Source organism: Podarcis bocagei (genome assembly GCF_964188305.1).
Source record: "Podarcis bocagei genome assembly, chromosome: 2".
Lineage (NCBI taxonomy): Eukaryota > Metazoa > Chordata > Lepidosauria > Squamata > Lacertidae > Podarcis > Podarcis bocagei.
The window spans coordinates 91921055-91936002 of record NC_138126.1 but is presented as its reverse complement, the minus strand read 5'-3'; the positions used below and the strand labels follow the sequence as shown (position 1 = coordinate 91936002).

At 50.2% G+C, this 14948-nt stretch overlaps 1 protein-coding gene across 1 annotated transcript in view; it reads right to left on the bottom strand.

Moving 5' to 3' along the window:
- The window catches only part of NTN1 (netrin 1), a 143034-nt gene extending 142060 nt beyond the window's left edge, over positions 1 to 974 (bottom strand). The window contains exon 1 of the mRNA XM_081184476.1: positions 462 to 974. The gene's annotated coding sequence lies outside the window, so the exon portion shown is untranslated. The remainder of the gene's footprint in view (positions 1 to 461) is intronic.
- Between the last annotated feature and the right edge of the window lie 13974 nt (positions 975 to 14948).

Genomic DNA, 14948 nt, shown 5'->3' with positions numbered 1-14948 from the left:
CCCATCCTGTTGGGTTGGTGTGTGGGTTTTTTAAGCTTAACTTATTTGAGCTAAGTATTTTTAAGGACCAGCGAAGCAGCTTCCACATTTCGGCTGAAGAAGCCAATGCGAGGCGTGCGCCGAAGGATAGAAAAGAGATGGAAAAGAGATCCGCCTTAGGGAAACAGGAACCTCGCAATTGGGACCAACGAGGTCTTAATGAGGGAAGCGAGGCGGGGTAGTGGGAATAGCTGGCGCTTCCTCAACCCGGACACGGTCACTTGCGCCGACGGAGCCCCGCGTGGTGGGCCTCCAGATCATCCTGCTTCCTGGGGTGGATCTCCTTTTGCCGTCTCTTCTCCCCCAAAGAACCGCCCTGCCCCCGATCAGCAGCCCCCGGGGTTAAGGTAAGCGGGGTAAGCGGGATTCCCACGCCGCCCGTGCGCCCTTTGGCTGCCGACGATTCACCGCCATGGACTTACCTTTACAGGAAAAGGGACTCAGCACCCCTCCAGCCCTTAGTATGAGAGAGGAGAGGGGAGATGGCGCGCCTTCGTTCCCAGTCAGCCCACCACGATCCAGCCGAATACCCTCGTAGACGCTGGGGAAGGGGGTATCCCTCTCCGGATCGCGCCCCCACCCCCACGGGGGTCTCCACCCGAATAGCCCCGACGTCCTTCGTGTCTGGCGTCCTATCGCGTTTGCGATGATCTAGGGCCTCCCTCCTCAGGGGATTTCTCGGGGAGGGGCGCTTACGGGGTTCGCCGATCTGGACTCGCCCCCAAAAGGGGGATTCGGGTCAGGAGGGGGTCCGCATCTTCTTTTGCGTTCCTAGAACCGCTGCAGAGCTCCCTTCAAATGTCCCCACTCCCGATGTCGAGCAGAGAGGGGAGGGGTGAACACTCTGGGGCTCATCCGCGCTGTGGACCCACCGGGACGCGAAGGGAATCGAGGGAGTTGGGAAGGGAGCCTGCCTCCAGACCTCCCCACGATTTCCTCTTGCAGAAATTGCGGGCGGGTGGGGAGAGAGAGACAGAGAGAGGGGGCCCGGAAAGCTGGATCAACAGACGAATCACTAGAACCTGGGGAATCCTGAGTTCGAATCCTCGCCTGTCCTCGTGGCTCGCTGGGTGGTCTGGCAACAAGCCACTCTCAGTCGGGGCCTCTACGTCGGGGTCATTTTCTCACCTCTTTGAAATCGTGGGGGGAGTCTGGGAATGATCCTTGAGAATTGCGGGGGAGGGGAGGCGCAGGTAGTCGGGGCTGCGGCGAGATCAAGGAAGCCCTTCCGGTCTTGTGCTGATTCTCTCCTTCACCCCCCACCCACACACCCCAAAAACCCGGTGGCCTAGAAAGCCTGGAAAACAATCGCAAGGGCCAGAGGGAAGCCCGACGTTGCTTTTCCTGAAAGGAAGCCACCTGGGGCTAGACCAGCAGGGGATTAGCAGGATGCAATCCAAAGATGCATCCGAGATCTAAAGATGCTCCCGAAGATCAGGGCGTGAGGCCGCAGTGCCTTCAAGGATCGATAACAACGCGCCTGCGTTTTCAGGTACATACTTTGCATCAGAAAAAAAGCAAAAGCAGAGCAGTGGCACCCTTTCGACTCCCAGATTACCTTCGTTTTAAGCGTGACCCTAAGCTGGTTTATCAGCCTCGGCAGCGGGAAGGATCCTCATCACATTATCAGGCGCATCATCAGTTAATGGTAGGTCTATAAAACCACCTCGTGAACAGGTAAGAAGACTAAGCTCGACGGTCCCATCAGCACGGCAGGAAGAGGACAGCGACTAATAAAGTCACTCTTCGAGAGGCGATTTTTCATTTTTCTTTTTGGCTCGGTCCAGGTGGAAATGAAATCCAGGAGTGAATGTGTTGGTCCAGGAAGTGTATGCCAGCTCGGCCACGCAGCCACTGCATTACTTCGAGTGATTCCTCAGCCTCAGTTTTTCATCTCTAAAATGGGGGTGACAATGACTGGCCCCACGCACCTTTGTCCTGGAGATAAAAGAGGGAAGGAGATACTGTGCTTGAGCTTTGGGATGTAGACGTCAACATCAGAGACGTGTAGCCCAATATTTGGCTCTAATGATGTTAAACCAATGTATATTGAATGGGTTTTGATATTATGGAGGTGAGATGCCCTCCAGATGTCTTTGGGCTGAAATAAGGGATGGAATGCTTTAATAAATAAAATAATGCAACATGCTTGAAGTTTTGCCCTTCTTGCCCCTCCAGAAATGGACATGTGTGTTCTCTTTCCTGAGCTCATTTTCTCCCCCACTTTCCTCCCTGCTCACTTGCCTCCCATGACACCAGGGTTACCTTCATCACATCTGCTGCCACTGACTACACCTCATTTTGTCTGACTCAGCTTCCTATCTTCCTCAAGACACACATGCTCTCTCTCTCTCTATAAACTTTGTTCTTTGTGTTTCCTACCACTCCCCTCCCCTCTTCCTACTGTGGCTGTTTCTCTTCCCACCCTCTTCCTCTTTCACCACTCCATCCCTTGCCTTACTGCTTCTTCAGTTCTCTGCTGCTTCCTGCCCTGATGTCACTCCCTCTGCTGACATCAGGGCAGCTCATCCAATAGCAGCCAGGGCAGGAGGTTTCGCAGCACTGGTGGAACATATACAAATATTTGATTAGCGTGGTGGCTTTTCATAGGGGGAAACCAGGATTTTAATCTTTATAACTTTGGTATGGAAATGAAAATTCATTTCTGAAACATCCTGAGATGTCAGAGAAGACAAAAGGTTGGTGTAAATTATATAACTCGGCGTAATTTGCTATGATAAATGTTCCAATATAAAGGATCCAAATGGTGCATAGCTTGTGATATCAATAAGTTTTGGAGGTCCCCTCATATTTGAAATATTGCACCAGAGTTTCCTGAAATGAAATTGGCAGAGCAAACTCCACTTTCGCTCCATCCCGTAGCCACCAATCACATTCTCCCTTCTTCCAACACCTGCATTGTCAGAGCACACTCTTGACCCAGGGATTTGTTTTCAGTGTCAGAACTGAACTCACATGTGCTGGTCCTGGGGGGGGGGGAGGTACTAATACCGTAGCTGAAGTTCAGTCCAGAGTCACTGGCAGGGTAGACGAACACTAGATGAGACGCGAGGTCCGAAACAGGGAGCCAGGCAGGGGAACAGGAACGCTGGTAGGGCAGCAGCAGGAAGCCAGGCGGGGAACAGGAACACGGGTAGGTCAGCAGCGGGCAGCCGGGCAAGGAACAGGAACACCGGAGAGTAGAAACAGGAAGCCGGGCGTGGAACAGGCACACTGGGAGTGCAGATCTAGGTCTGGGTAAAAGCAGGTACTCCACAACGACGTTGCTCCCGCAACCTGGGACCGGGCTGCCTGGCCTTTATCTTCTTCTAAGGCCGGGGGCGGTCCCGGCCCCCAGGAGCCCCGCCTCTCCTGGCCTTAAGGCGAGCACTCCTCCTGGGAGAAACCAGTTCCCTTCGCCTCTCTGCCCTAAGCCTCTGCAGTTCAGGAGAGGCCGAAGGGTTACTGGGCCCCGGGGGAGGCTCACCTGTAGACACTGAGTCCTCCAGCACCTCTGGGGCCAGAATGGTTTCACTTGGTGCCTGCCTCTGAGGATCTGGCACAGGTGCAGGCTCCTCAGCATCTAGGCCTTGCCCCAGTTCAGCCGGCCCTGGAGGCGGGGACTCCTGTGCCGACTGGGATTCCTCCGGTTCACTCTCAGACTCGGAATCCCAGGCCATCACATCACAGTTCTTTCATATAGAAATCCATTCCAGATTTTCCCCTTCCCAAGCTTTCCTTATTTTAGCAGTCTAATTCTTTTTGTTATCTTTGTCTTATTTATTATTTCTTTATTTGGGTTTTCAAAACAACAACAACAACATACATATAAATGACCACATGCATTTCCACAGGATATTTATTGCTTTTCATAATACAATTCTTTTTTTAATCTTCCAGATGGATTTGTCAGAGATGGGTATTCAACAGCGTTGGGTTCTGAAAGAACGGTCCTAGTGTTCTCATACAGTCCAAATCCTTCTATATGCTTCCCGAATTATCCTGTTATTGCTGGATGTGTTGGTGTATACAATAAAGTTGTACCAATCCACAGTGAATGTATCTATGTATCCATGTATTAGTAATGATAACTGTTAAGTTTCTCCAATGGTTTGCCTATTATTTTGCTCAATTCCTGAAATACATAGTTCCAAATTCTTATTATCTTAGTTCATGTCCATCACATATGTTGGTATGACCTCTCTTCTTTGCATCTCTCCAGCATAATGCTGGGTATGCTTTTTAAAATATATGATAATTTTAGGAGGTGAGATTTCAAATATAACCTATGCATTATTTTTAACATAAGCAGTTTATTTATTTATTTATTTATAGGTAGTGAGAGGAGGAGCATTTTTGTTGCTGCTGTGTTAAACCTTTGGGAATCAGAAACCCTGGCAAATCTATTGCAAATCAATAGAATTTACTTATATGTTTAAGATGCCAGCCTCAGTGTGTTGCTTGATCCTGAATGGCTGGTTTCGACCATGATAATTTGATGATGGGGATGGGTAGGATTATCTGAGTCAGTTTCTTCATTTAAAAAACAACAACTGCATGGAAAGAACAATTGTGGAAAGTGCAACTTCTATGGATACTGTCATAGTGGTAGCAGAAGCTGCATTTGCTGAAATTCCCCTTTCTATGCCATTATTAAAAGCATCGGAACTTGGTCCACCCTGAATTCATCAAGTCAAGATACACCATTGTCAAAGTTTTTTTGTTTATGTATTTGAAATTTGTCAGGCAACATTATTTGTTATTTTCCATTATTCCACTAAAGAATGCTACTGAACTCTCAACTTGAACCCAACATGCCGCTCTGGTTTACGAAGGGGATCCTATTCTGCAGGCACTGACCTGCCTGATACCTATGCTGCTCTTTGTTCTTCCTGGAGTCTCTCAGGCAGTCAAACATCTGCTTATCTCTGAGTCCAAAAATTGCTGCCAAGTTGCAAGCAGCCCCTTCTGTAAGCAGAGTTTAATTTCCCACACAATTAGAAAAAATGGCCACTGATGCTGCAGTAGCTTAGCCGGTAGAGCACGAGACTCTTAATCTCAGGGTTCACGGGTTCAAGCCCCACATCAGGCAAAAAGATTCCTGCATTGCAGAGGGTTGGACTACAGAAGATGACCCTCATGGTCCCTCCCAACTCTGCAATTCTATGATGTCCTGAAGGAACAGCCACCCTATATTATTTGTTTTAAACAGAGCATTTTACCCCACTCTGAAGAGCCAAAAGGGCTCCCAGAATGGTTTTCATACAATCAATTAAAATAAGACAGGCCCTGCCTGCTTGCAATCTAACAAAAGTGAGAAGCAAGGGGGAAAGAACAGGGAGGGAAGAGACCAAGAAAGCAAACTAAGACACTAATGGTCAAAGAGCATTTCTTATCATGACCAGCCGGTGTAGAAATAGTTCAGGGGTAGGAGGTGCCTGATGCAGCTGGTCTTTCGGCAAAGCTGATGCGAGAAGCCCTGTTTCCCATCCCTCCCACTAAGGCAGCCTGATGGGATGGCCGTTCTGAGCTGTGGGAAATTTTAAAGGATGCCAGCAGTGGGAGTAGGATAAACTTGTTAATTCACATGAAAGAACTTTTTATTTTAAACAACCATCCTATTGCAACGGGTCCCAGGTTGTCTGGAATGACAGCATAATGGTTAATGCAGCCCTGTTCAAAGCACCAGGAACTACAAAAAGATGGGGGGGGGGAAGGGGGGAGTTTTTGCCAAAGCTCTAGCCTTGACCCAGGATATACCAAATACTTATCTATACTTTACAACATTAACCATCAAGCATGCTTAACTTTGCCTCAGCAATAATTGTGGCTTTAGCTTGAAGAGGTGTATTTGCACTTTCTGAATAATGAAATGTGTAAAAGCTGTAGGTAACAACTTGCCAGGATATTTTAGCTGCCAAACACTCCCCAAGCCCTTGATCCTGCCATCCACTTCCTATGAATGATACCTTATCTAGGAGCTGCTTTTTAGCTTCCTTCTTTTACCACTTTCTTAATTCTCACTGTTATTGCAGGCTTTGCTAATCATTGCTGTCAAGTACTTTGGGTAATAGCAAATTAACCCAATGCAACTCAGGCAAGCAGAACGAACAAAAGCTTCATATTTGTACTGGCAGTATGCTGCTGTTTCCTTTGCTAAGGGCCAGCTCCATTCCTGGCTCTGCTTGATAACCCTTATTCACCTCTCTCTTGCCCAAACACAGCAGCTTGCCCACGCCTCATCACTTCTTGGGGGACCACCGTCCTACCCGATCCATCTTCCTTAAAACAACAAAGTCACCTGAAAGAGGCCTTGTTTGCCAACTCAAACTCCAAGGAGCTTGACAAAGTTATTTTGAAGGGATTCAATCTCTTTCAACTCAAACACTTCCTGTATGAATCAATTGCTTGAGGTATATGTCCATGACCATGGGACGCAGGTGGTGCTGTGGGTTAAACCACAGAGCCTAGGACTTGCCGATCAGAAGGTTGGCGGTTTGAATCCCCGTGATGGGGTGAGCTCCTGTTGCTTGGTCCCTGCTCCTGCCAACCTAGCAGTTTGAAAGCACGTCAAAGTGCAAGAAGATAAATAGGTACCGCTCCGGTGGGAAGGTAAATGGCGTTTCCGTGTGCTGCTCTGGTTCACCAGAAGTGGCTTAGTCATGCTGGCCACATGACCCGGAAGCTGTACGCCGGCTCCCTCGGCCAATAAAGTGAGATGAGCACCACAACCCCAGAGTTGGCCACAACTGGACCTAATGGTCAGGGGTCCCTTTACTTTTATATGTCCATGCAAGGAATAGATGCATGGATGCTTCATTTGAGATTCCTGCATTGCCGGGGTTTGGAGTAGATGATCCTTGGGGTCCCTTCCACCTCTATGATTCTATGAATGTACCTGGTTCAACCCAAGTCAAGTCAAGTGACCCGCAGAGAGTTATGTCAATGCCCCAGATTGTCTTGAGATGGAGAGAGAGACCTGCTTCCTGCTCTGGTAACCCTCAGCAATGGAAACACACACATGCACCAATCTTGACTATGAGAACAACATTAAAAAGAGCCTTGAGGCATGTGGTTAGAAAACAATGGCAAGCATTGTTATTAAATAGCAGTAGCTGCATCAGTGTTGTAGCAATGGGTTTGTGGAACTACAGAGTAGATAGAGACCTGTGCATTTCTCTTAAGAAGTTGCTGTATTTTCCCGTGTATTGGACGCCCCCATGTGTAGGACGACCCCTATTTTTGGGAACTCCAAATTTAGAAAATGGAGGGAGATTGCTCTGACTTGTTGAGGAGCTGGCCACTGTCGCTTGTGAGGAGCAGACCCCCAAAGCTTGTGCAGAGCCGGCCGCCGAAAATCCTCTATGTGTCCATTTGGAAGATAGTTGAATTGAGTTCAGTTGGGCTTATGTGGTCTAAACCACTGAGCCTCTCTTGGGCTTGTTGATAGGAAGGTCAGCGGTTCGAATACCCGTGACGGGAGAGCTTCCGTTGCTCTGTCCCAGCTCCTGCCAACCTAGTAGTTTGAAAGCACGCCAGTGCAAGTAGATAAATAGGTATCACTGCGGTAGGAAGGTAAATAGTGTTTCCGTGCATTCTGGCATTTGTCACAGTCCTCTGTGAGCCAGTAGCGGTATAGTTATGCTGGCCCCATGACCCAGAAAACTGCTTGTGGACAAATGCCGGCACCCTCGGCCTGAAAGCGAGATGAGCGCCGCAACCCCATAGTCACCTTTGATTGGACTTAACTGTCCAGGGGTTTTTTCCTTTACCTTTTTACTCCCAGGTAAGTATAGGATTGTGGCCTCAGAGTTTTAGCTAGGATTAGGGAACATCACCTTTGCTCCATGCAGGAACCCATGCACCCACTTCCTTGATGGCCTTTCCAGATAACAATGAGACTTTATCTGTAGCATTACCCTGACATATAGCTCCACTCAGTGCCGGCAGCATGACTGCAAAATGCTTCTCTACCCCTTTCAATCTGATTTCCAGCCTGGTTAGAGACTGAAATGAGCAAGGGTGTTGGTGGGAAGCACTAAAGTCAGTAGAAAGAAGAGGAGCTCTGGAATGGTTTGAAAATCAGGAGAACATGAAAGAACCACAAGGTTTACCATGACACTTTTATAATAAAGGTTACCCATCAAGGGTTGTAGAATCAGCCTTGAATAGGACCAACATCTGTCTACTCATGATAATAGCAAACAACAGAATTTCATGTATTTTTTTTCCATTCAGCCAGGTCACAAAAAGATTTACAAATGCACATATGTTCCAAATGGCATGTAGCACAAGACCTGCCACGTATGACATCAAAAAACACTTGGTGGTTTTAAAAGAACCAACAATCTTTAAGATTGGTTGATACATAGTGAATATAGAAGTCTCAAGAATACTTATCTTCGGTCCACTCTGTTTCACACAACCAGGCTCACAAGGACACCATCCATGAAATTAGGTCCATGGTCCATTCTGACTTGTAGGAGTTGTTTTTGTGATTGCATGTTCCCACAATAAGATTGTGTGTGTGTGTGTGTGTGTGTGTGTGTGTGTGTGTGTGTGTGTGTATCTGGATGCCAAAACCCAGGTTTGGAGCAGGTACTCTTGGGTGAGAGAGCCCCAGCAGATATTTAAAGTCACAAAATATGCAGCAAAGAAGCACGTGGAAAATCTAGGCTGTCAGACCTTTGAAATACGCCCTTTTAAGCGAGTTCCATAATTTCCCTCTGCCACCAGCATAGGAAAAGACCACACATTTGGTTAGTTAAAATTTTGTTTACTTACAAACTCTTCAAAGTCCTGGTTCATGGTATTAATTAGACTTCACGCATTAATTAGACATAAGCATGTTGGTTCTATGAGGTTGGTTATCCCACAGATCTATGGAGGAAAGACATCTAGGCCACTTGCAGCATCAAAGAAGGGGGCCTCAATTAGTAAAACGTTTTCTTGAAGAGCAATGTAAATGCAATAACATTATGTTGTGATCCATTGAAAAGGTCAGTGGTGATGAAAGACTGTTAAGCAAAAAGGAATTGTTTTGGACTGTATCCTATGAAAGTCTGGCTCCTAGGGAACTCAGTGAAGATTTTCTGTACAAATATAAACAAGATTTGGTGTATGAGATTTAATGGACCTGTCGTGCTAGAACAATTGGGATGTGGCTAGGGATGATGGGATAATGGGAGTCCATCAATATTTGGAGGGCCACAGGTTATTTGATTTACATCCCTGATTCACATGGTTACAGAAAACAAGAAACACAATATAACAGGAAGAAGGTCATTGGACCCCAAATCCACAATATTAATTCAAGTAAAAGAGGCCCAACATCACATAAAGTCTCAGCAACTTCTCTTTCAGGGTACATAGGCAACATTATTTTCCCGTGTGATCAAAACAGCAGTGACAGAGCTTTATTCCACATCTGTTAGGTAATGGGGAGCGCTCTCTTTGCTTCCCCTTATCCTAAGGTTACACTGACATCTAGTGGAACATTGCAACATAGCAGTATAGTGAATGCCTTGAGTGCAACAATTTGAGCAATGAAATGAAATGTGTATGGTGCCATTAGTCGTAGAGTTCTGCACTGGTTTAGGTTCTAATTTATTTCTGCTTTTAAAAAAGACATTGCTGTGTTGCATTGTATTGATGTGTTTTCTGGCTGTATTGCTGATTTCCACCCTGAGTATAGATGGGCCAGAAAAGTTGCTTACAAAAGGAAAAGGAGAGGAACCTAAAGGTAAACTGCAAGTTGCTTCACACTTTCCTTTGCAGAGGAAAGAGGGTGGCTGGTTACTTTTTCTTCCTTTGCTTTCCTTTGCTCCTACAGCCGGGTAAGTCCACTACTGTCGGTCATTTATACTTCCCATTTACCCATTTGCCTTGCAAATCCTTCTTGGGTTCAAGAAGTACTATGATTCAGATAGCGCACCTTAAAGTTGGGGTGAGAATACAGAGCATCCCAAACTGAAAAGCAGTAGACTGAAAAGCAGCGTCCATGTCCCTACCTGACCTGGAATTATATCATGCTGCAGCAGGTCTGACCTGGTTAAGGGAGTGGATTAAATTAAAGGATACTGATGTGTTAGATCTGGAGGGAGTAGGCACTCAATTTGGATGCCATGCATACTTAATAGATGAAAACCTGAGAGTCCACAAGAGTTTTATGGATCATATTATAAGGAAATCAATGTATAAAATATGGATGAAATATAAAGGGATCCTAGAACCCAAAACACCCTGGTGGACCTCACCCTTAGAAATCATGACCGTAAAGAGAAAGAATATGAATAACAATTGGGCAACATATAAGGTATTATTGGAAGAGGAAAATAACAAACTTAAATCGAAAGAATATAAGGAAGTTAAAAAATATTTGAATGATTGGCTGCAATATTTTCAAATTAATCAGAGATTGGCAAAAGATAAACAAAAAGGATTTGAGAAAGAAATTTCAAGACTGGATGAGTACTTAATCCAATCTAAAAGTAAACATATTTCCAGATTACGGTATATGATTTGCTCCTAGAACGGGAGGTAAAGGAGGAGCAAGTGAAGACAGCGATGGTAAAGTGGGCCCAGGATTTTGGGGAAAATATTATGATGAGCCAATGGGAATGGCTCTGGAAAAGAGATATCAAATTTACGGCATGCTATAATTTAAGAGGGGACGCGGGTGGCGCTGTGGGTTAAACCACAGAGCCTAGGACTTGCTGATCAGAAGGTTGGCAGTTCGAATCCCCGTGACGGGGTGAGCTCCTGTTGCTCGGTCCCTGCTCCTGCCAACCTAGCAGTTCGAAAGCACATCAAAGTGCAAGTAGATAAATAGGTATCACTCAGGTGGGAAGGTAAGTGGTGTTCCGTGCACTGCTGTGCTGGTCCCGGGGGTAAGGTACCGTGAGTGTAGCAGAGTCCACACGAAGCGGGGCGAGGTCCGATGCAAAGAGACGGGCGGGGAACAGGAACGCTGGAACAGAAGGCTGAGCAGGTAACAGGAACACCGGATGGTCGGGAACAGGAGGCCGAGCAGAGAACAGGAGTACTGGATAGTCAGGAACAGGAAGCCGAGCAGGGAACAGGAGTACCGGTTAGTCAGGAACAGGAGGCCGAGCAAGGATCAGGATCACAGGAAGGTCCGAAGCCAACAACGACGTTGCTCCCGCAACCTGGGGCCGGGATGAGTGGGCTTTTATCCTCTTCTAAGGTCAGGGGCGGTCCCGACCCCCAGGAGCCCCGCCTACTCTGGCCTTAAGGCGAGCACTCCTCCTGGGGGCAACTAGTTCCCTTCGCCTCTCTGCCCTAAGCCTCTGCAGATCAGGAGAGGCCGAAGGGTTACTGGGCCCTGGAGGAGGCTCACCTGTGGCCACTGAGTCATCAGGCTCCTCTGGGGCCAGGAGGACTTCACCTGGGGCCAGCTCCTGCTGCACTGCCACAGGTGCAGGCTCTTCAGCCTCTAGGCCTTGCCCCAGTTCAGCCGGCCCTGGAGGCGGGGACTCCTGTGCAGGCTGGGATTCCTCTGTTTCATCCTCCGAATCGGAATCCCAGGCCATCACACCATCCCCCCTCCCAGGCCCCCCCCTCAACCGAGGGTCCGGACCCGGCTTGCCGGGGTACGTTGCATGGAACTCTCGGAGGCAGGCAGGTGCGTGGACGTTGGCCGCTGGTTCCCAGGAACGGTCCTCCGGTCCGTACCCCTTCCAGTCAATGAGATACTGTAGCTTTCCCCTGCGGTATCGGGAGTCCAGGATGCGTTCCACCTCGTACTCAGGCTCTCCCCGAACCAACACTGGCTGCGGTTGGGGACGGTTCGGGTGGAACTCGTCGGGTGGGGCCACAGGACTCAAAAGGGACCTGTGGAAGACCGGGTGAACCTTCAGGGTTGCGGGTAACCGGAGACGGAATGCCGCAGGAGAGACTTGGTCCACGATAGGGAACGGGCCGGTGAAGCGGGCGTCCAACTTCCGCGAAGGTCGAGAGGGGTGGAGATGGCGAGTGGAGAGCCAAACCAGGTCACCGACGCGAAGTTCCGGCCCCACCTGGCGGTGGCGGTCGGCCTGGGCTTTGTACGCTTCCTTGGCCTGGTGCAGTTGCTCCACCAAAAGCTGTTGCTGGGACTGGAGCTCTTGAAGCCACTCCGTCACTGCCGGGACCGCGGATGCCGGCAGCACCTCTGGAAACAGCCGTGGATGATAACCATAGCTGGCCTGGAACGGGGTCTGCTGGGTGGACGCATTCACCGCGTTGTTATAGGCGAACTCCGCCAATGCCAGGTGGTCGACCCAGTCATCCTGCTGGTAGCTGCAGTAACACCGGAGGTACTGCTCTAGCACCGCGTTCGCCCGTTCCGTCTGGCCATCGGTCTGTGGGTGGTAGGCTGACGAGAGGCAGACCTCTGTCCCGAGGGTCTGGTGTAATGCTCGCCAGAACCGGGATGTGAACTGAACGCCCCGGTCGGACACCACGCGCTCAGGTAGTCCATGCAGGCGGAAGACATGCTGAAGGTACAGCTGCGCAGTTTCCTTGGCTGTGGGTACAGATAGACAGGGAGCGCAGTGTACCATCTTGGTGAAATGGTCGGAGAAAACCAGAAGGCAGGTACAGCCACGAGACGAGGGTAATTCCACTATAAAGTCCAATGAAACCGTGTGCCAAGGGCGCGGTGGAACTGGCAATGGCTGAAGTAGGCCGGGGGGTCGCCCGGTAGGACCCTTGGCGCGACGGCAGACATCACAACCAGCAACGTAGCGAGCCACGTCAGCCTTCAGGCGGGGCCACCAAAACTCCCGACTGACCAAATGGGTGGTCCAATACCGTCCAAAGTGCCCCGCTGCTGGGGCATCATGGGCCATCCGGAGAACCTCCAGCCGTAGTGGCCCCGGCGGGACGTACAGACGACCGTGGTGCAGCAGCAGGCCCTGATGCAGGACCAGCCCCGGATATTGTGGACTGGACCCTTCAGCCAGCTCCCGGAGACGATCCTGGGCCCAAGCGTCGACCCGCTGCTGTTCCCGCACCCGAACCTGCAGTGGCTGCGCCTCCTGGGTGGCCAGGAATGCAGCTGGAGGTAGAATCGTGGTGGGTTCTGCTTGCTGTACCGTGTCTGCGTTGTCTTCAGGTTTCCGGGACAGAGCATCCGCCTTCTGATTCTGAGAGCTAGGGATGTAGCGGATCCGAAACTGGAACCGGGAAAAGAACAACGCCCACCGGATCTGTCTTTGGTTCAGCTTGCGGGTGGTCTGGAGGTACTCCAGGTTCCGGTGGTCGGTTCTCACCTCCACCGGATGTCGTGCCCCCTCAAGATGGTGGCGCCAGACCTCGAAGGCTACCTTGATGGCCAGTAGTTCCCGCTCCCACACAGTATAGTTACGCTCCGCTGGGAGGAGCTGGCGGGAATAGAAGGCGCAGGGTAAAAGTGGCGCTTCCGGTCCGTGCTGCTGAGACAAGACGGCACCGAGAGCCGTACTGGAGGCGTCAGTCTCTACCACAAAGGGTCGAGAAGGATCCGGATGCTGCAAGATTGGCGCTCTCTGGAAACAGGCCTTCAACCCTTGAAACGCCTCCTCCGCCTCCTTGTCCCAGGAAAACGGCGTCTTGGGGCGCAGTAGTCGGGTCAACGGGGTGGTGCGGTGAGCATAGTCCGCAATGAAGGTTCGGTAATAGTTGGCGAACCCCAGGAAACGCTGTAGGTCCTTGCGGTTCCGAGGTGCCGCCCATTCTCGAACCACTGCCACCTTCCCAGGATCCATCTGCACCCCACCTGGTGAGAGTCGGTGACCCAGGAAGTCCACTGACCGCTGATGAAACTCGCACTTGCTGAGCTTTGCATATAGACGATGCTCGCGCAAGCGCTGCAGCACGGTCCGGACATGGCCTTCGTGGCACGCCGGGTCACGGGAGTAAACCAGAATGTCATCCAAGTACACCACCACATACTTGTCTAGCAAGTCCTGGAACACGTGGTTGATGTACCGTTGGAACACAGCAGGCGCGTTGCACAAACCAAAGGGCATAACCAGGTATTCGAACTGTCCGTACCGGGTCCCAAATGCGGTCTTCCACTCATCCCCGGCGCGGATCCGAATCAAATTGTAGGCACCCCGGAGGTCTAGCTTGGTGAACACCTGCGCCCCTTGCACCCGCTCCAGTAACTCCGAAATAAGGGGCAAAGGGTACCGGTCCGGGATGGTGATTTTGTTCAGGGCCCGGTAATCATGGCAAAGGCGGAGCTCCCCACATTTCTTTTTAACAAAGAGCACTGGCGCAGCAGTGGGCGAGGTAGAAGGCCTAATGAACCCACGCTCCAGGTTCTTGCGCAAGAAGTCCTGTAAAGCCTCGCGCTCTGGCTCGGTTAACGAGTATAAGCGACTCACCGGTAGAGGCGCTCCGGGCTGGAGGTCTATGCAACAGTCAAAAGACCGATGCGGCGGTAGCTGGTCTGCCCCCCGTTCCTCAAACACGTCGTGATAGTCCCGGTATTCAGCGGGGAGCGTTGCAGCAACCTCCTCAGTGGGCGCAGCTGCTAGCATCTCAGTCTCAGCCGGAGAACTGGGGTCTGGGAAGTGTACAGTCCGTTTGACCCAGTCAATCCGCACATTGTGAGCCTCCAGCCAGTCCATCCCAAGCACCAGGGGGAACCGGGGCATGGAGGCAATATCCAGAGTTCGCATCTCACGGTGCTGCTGGAGGCACAGGGCCAGGGGCTGGGTCTCCCGAGTGACGGCACCCGAACGCAGGGGCCGTCCGTCGATTGCCTCCACCTGCACCGGTTCTGGCTTGTTCCGCAGTGGCACCCGATGCTGGGCAGCAAAAGCAGCGTCCATATAAGAGCGGGTTGCGCCCGAATCCACCAGCGCATGGGTAAGAATCCATGGCCCTCCTGGAGGGTATAGATGTACCGGAACCATAAG